This window comes from Gasterosteus aculeatus, chromosome 4, assembly GCF_964276395.1.
Source record: "Gasterosteus aculeatus chromosome 4, fGasAcu3.hap1.1, whole genome shotgun sequence".
Lineage (NCBI taxonomy): Eukaryota > Metazoa > Chordata > Actinopteri > Perciformes > Gasterosteidae > Gasterosteus > Gasterosteus aculeatus.
The window spans coordinates 11,237,163-11,240,994 of record NC_135691.1 but is presented as its reverse complement, the minus strand read 5'-3'; the positions used below and the strand labels follow the sequence as shown (position 1 = coordinate 11,240,994).

Below are 3,832 nucleotides of genomic sequence, written 5' to 3'. Positions count from 1 at the left end.
ATATTTCTGTTGTGTTTTTTCTTACAATGACATCTTCTGCAGCCCATGACACTCTTCAATCCCTCTCATTTTCATATCATCCATTGTTTGCTGACGGAGGTGACAATTTGCGCCACACTGGGTTATTACAGCGATGTGTCCCTCTGCTCTGCATATGAATTATGCAATGTTCATGTGGCCTGGACTACAATTCCTGGAAACAAAGGCAGTGACGATATTTGTACCTTTTTGTCATGAATTAAATTCAAAATCCACCTGCCATTGGGGTCGATGTTGCAGCCTGGGGACGTCACCCAGGTTGAATTTGGATTTCATTCAGTGGTACCTGATGAAACTATTGAACAGAAGTTACGGCAAGCTGATACGTGGGCACTTTTCACAGTCTCGCACAAGCCATCAAAAAGCATTCGTAAATCGACGGTTGAAATCATTGCTAGTGTTCACACACATTCCTGTAATGGACACAGAGTGAGTCAGAAACACAGACGGGGAGACGAGCACCGATTCAGAATAATTTAGGACCAACAGGCATAGAAAAATATCACAACCTCTCAGCTGTAAAAAATGATCAAAACACAGTGGAAAACGTTGAGGCTTTAATTCCACCCGAACACTAAAGGCACCTGATTTCATTGATTAACAGAAAAATAAGAACACATATTTTTATTCCACTACCTTTTGACAGTATGGTATTTATTTAGATTTGCATAGCAAAATACCCCAAGCTGAATTATTTGTGGTTATGTTATTTTAGAGTGACATGATACTCTCTTCTCTTCTGACCAGGATGCTTTCAGTGACATGAAAGTTCAACAGCTGAACATTTGCAGCTCTCTTTTTTTAATCCAAAATATCAAACCAGCAAAGTGTATTTTGTGTGTTTTGAAACATGATATACCTCCAACATGTTTGGCTCCATCAGTGAGAACATCACTTCACTCTCAAAATATGGGAAGTCTTGCCTTCAGTCTCTCATGTACTCATTGATATGCATCTTAACTGGCCCTCAAACAGGAAACCTCATCAGACCCAAAGCATCTCAACGTGTTCCTGTATATCATTTATTTTCCGCCCGAGACTTTGCATGAGCTTGCGTGTCACCATTTTTTAAGCACTTCGGCACTTGGCTATGGGTGGTGTTGGCCGGGCTTCCTGTTTTTCTCCAGCTCCGCGTAAGCTTCACCTGCACCACAAACCTTAACCTCCCCGAGTTCTCACTTGTCGGACTCTTATGAGTCCGAGCTCCTTCCTCTTCATTGTGTCTGCTGGAGGTTTGGCTTAGTTTTCTTTCACGTTGTGTTTTGCATTCTGACAGCTTGGTTCCTTTCTCACCTGCAGATTACAGACCGAGTTGAAACAGACAGTAGACCAGATGGACAGATAGTCCAACACACAAAAAAAAGCTACCGTGAGTATATGTAGTTAACAAAAGTCATGCGTGCACAGAAACGGCCTAACATGTACATACTGTACATGCACAAATACCTCTCCGTCAGCTCTCTCGCCAGGTTTGGTGGAGTAAGATGAGGAAGGCAGCAGAGGGACAGAGCAGCCGGTGGAGCAGACAGACGCTTCGGTCCGGCATCCGCAGACCTCCTCGCGGCAGCACTCCCATACGCATACGCTAATGCTGCAGCAGCAGCCTGTGGGCTGCCGTCCAGTGTTGTGTGCTGTGTGTGCGGTTCAGTTCAGAGGGGTTTTCATGTGCATGTCTGCTGCATTTGTGTCATGGGAAAAATATTTATGAAATCCCCTTGGCGTCCTTCGAGGTTAAAGAAAAGGCTGGATCACAAAAACAGGGCAAAACACTACAGAGAGGACAACTATGTCCTAAAGGCTTAGTGGTGAATTTTAAGTTTAAGGAATATTTACCATTGAAAATATTTTTACCTGGCAGGATAATTATCCTGCTGTACTTTGATAATCCTATATACAATTTGTGTAGCAAAACCTTTGTCTTTATGTATTGCTCTCAGCTTGATGGTTTCTCATTCTGGTATCAGGAGTGAAAAGACGCCCTGGCCTTGTGTAATTCGTTCCATCATCCATCCATTTGATAACACAAATAAAGAACGCGAGTAAAGGAAATCAGTTGCACCGCAAAAATACAGCCTGCGTTTGGTTTGGTCCCAACGTTGCTTTGCTTCACATGTAAGCACTGTCCAATTATTCTCTATTGACTTTATAGATGTTACTTTAAAATAAATGTCATACTCACAGAAATATGGGAATATGCTTCTTGTTTTGTATTATAAAGTGTATATATATATGTATGTATCCACCTAGCAGACACCGAGGGGCCACGGCATTCCTTGGACAAAAAATATCTGCATCTAAATGTTCAGCAGCTAATTGAAGCTGGAGTTTACACTATAACACTCTACTCTTGTATTCTTAGGCTACTTGGTTCCTCGTACATCTCCCAGTGATTCCTCTTTCATTTCCTTGATGGTCTCGTTCAGGGACGTCTATCCTTTTAGCAGCTGTACTGAACACGTGTCTCCATCCAATGGCACAATGAAACAATTACATCGTGAGCCGATCCTATTACCTCGCTGCCGTCCCTTTAAATATGGTTTCAGTCACCTTGTTACTCACCTCACCATCTTCACAGGACCATCAGCTCCATCACCTCACGGTGGAGATTTCTCACACTGCCGCTGGAGGCAGCAGCACCTTGATTACAAAGCGCCAAAGACTCCGTGAAGACTTTATCATCACGTATCAGCTGCCAATTAGAAACAATGACTGTTTCTGACTTGTCTCTCCTGATTAAATTGCGTGTTTGCTGTTCAGTTCAAGTACATCACACACTTCTTCACAAACTGGCGATGAACGTCTTGCTTTCAGTTACTTCGCTCTTCACAGCAGATCTCATATTTATGTTGCTGAAGCCTTCTCCGCCTCCAACACATGAAGGGTATACATAAATATGTCTCAGAAGAAGTAGAAAAAAATGATCACAGTAAGATATCTCTGTACTGTTAAATATAGATAAACTGGCCATGTGTGGGTGAACTCAACAGCTAAAACAAGCTCAACTCACACTGTTCAGGAGAACTCTAGGCAACAAGAAAAAGAGGGTTGCTTTTTTGTTTTTGAAAAAGACACGAATCCTTTGACAGTTCCTTTTTTAAAATTTTCAATTTAAAATCTCCGTTTGCACCTCGTTTTGGCTGAAAACGGAGATTTTAAATCTTCCCTAAAATCTGGCTAGATGAGTTGATGCACTTTCTCTAACATCAATATTCCCAAACCGCCGACCTGTCTTTCCTTCTTGAAGCTTTGCTCTCTCCCCGAAGAGCACTTCTTGGCCTCTTCCGTGTGTGATTTCACATATCTCATGTCTCTATCACGGCCCGCTGCGAGCTCGAAGCACAGAAAACCGATAAAATCCCGGCTCATATTTCAACTAAAAGCTGTTTCTGATGTGTGGGAAACAGCCTGCAGAGCGACTTGTGGCTTAGAGACGGCACACTTGTGCAATCGCTCTGTGGTGCCAAGTGCCCTCAGTGGGTGCACAGGTTGCTTCAGCCGCACCCCGTCATCATCCATCAGGACAGCTTATCTCCAAACCGGCAAACAAATGCTAAATGAATCACGGAACGCAAAATGGCGGTACGTGAAATGAGCCGGGGTGCTTCTGAAACTCTATCTGATTCCGTTTGACCTTCTGTCTGTCTTACTCGGTCCATAGGGGTCAACCTGGAGCCAATTAAAATTAAATTAAAAACACATTTTACAAATAGTCACTATGTGTCTATTATATATATATATATATATATATATATATGCTTTTCCTGCACGTTCTCTGGAGCTGGGCTCGGGCCGG

The 3,832-nt window shown here is 42.8% G+C and overlaps 1 long non-coding RNA gene across 1 annotated transcript; it reads left to right on the top strand.

Annotated features, from left to right (window-relative positions):
* The first annotated feature begins 842 nt into the window (after window positions 1-842).
* On the top strand, window positions 843-2,220 carry LOC144406323 (uncharacterized). The gene is made up of 3 exons (XR_013467598.1): window positions 843-1,172; window positions 1,339-1,408; window positions 1,497-2,220. It is a non-coding gene; the product is annotated as an uncharacterized LOC144406323 (long non-coding RNA).
* Window positions 2,221-3,832: the final 1,612 nt, after the last annotated feature.